A 605-nucleotide genomic window follows, 5' to 3' on the forward strand; every position below is an offset into this window, starting at 1 on the left:
GTTTTTTTTTTTTTTGGCTCTCTTTGTTTTGTTTTTTTTTCCCAGCCCTGTCTTGCGTCTCAGAGACAAGCGCGGAGTTCGCCAGAGGCGATTTCAAAAAAAAGTTTTAAAAGCCCCCCCTCCCCGAGACGCGCCGAGATGCGAGTCCAGCGGGCAGCTTCAGGTCCAGACCAGCCCGGTCACGGGGATCGGGAAATGAAGGAAAGGGGGAGAGTGCAGGCTGGACTCGGAACTCAGGACGGGAGACTCTTCGTTACACAAAGAGTTGTGGGTGTCCAGAACAAGCTGGCCAGCTGTGCTGTTGAGGCCGGCTGACAAGCCCTGACCCCAGTGAGGCGACACGATGTGTATATATATACACTAACTCGTCCCAGGATGGAAGAGGCATTTAAGAATGGAATCATGGTTCGAAGCCATTCCGCCCATTTAGCCCAGATTTTTTAAAAAATAAAATAATAGTCGTTATGTGAAAAACGACTTTGGCAAATGTTAAGTTGTAAAGAGGGCTGGAAAACTCAAGTTCGTCTTGGCTAGAACCCCCATCCCTCCCCCTGAGCATCAGCGATGTAGTTTTTATACACTACTGGAGTCTCTCAGTCTCACAC

Source organism: Lepisosteus oculatus, chromosome 24 (assembly GCF_040954835.1).
Source record: "Lepisosteus oculatus isolate fLepOcu1 chromosome 24, fLepOcu1.hap2, whole genome shotgun sequence".
NCBI classification, from domain to species: Eukaryota; Metazoa; Chordata; class Actinopteri; order Semionotiformes; family Lepisosteidae; genus Lepisosteus; species Lepisosteus oculatus.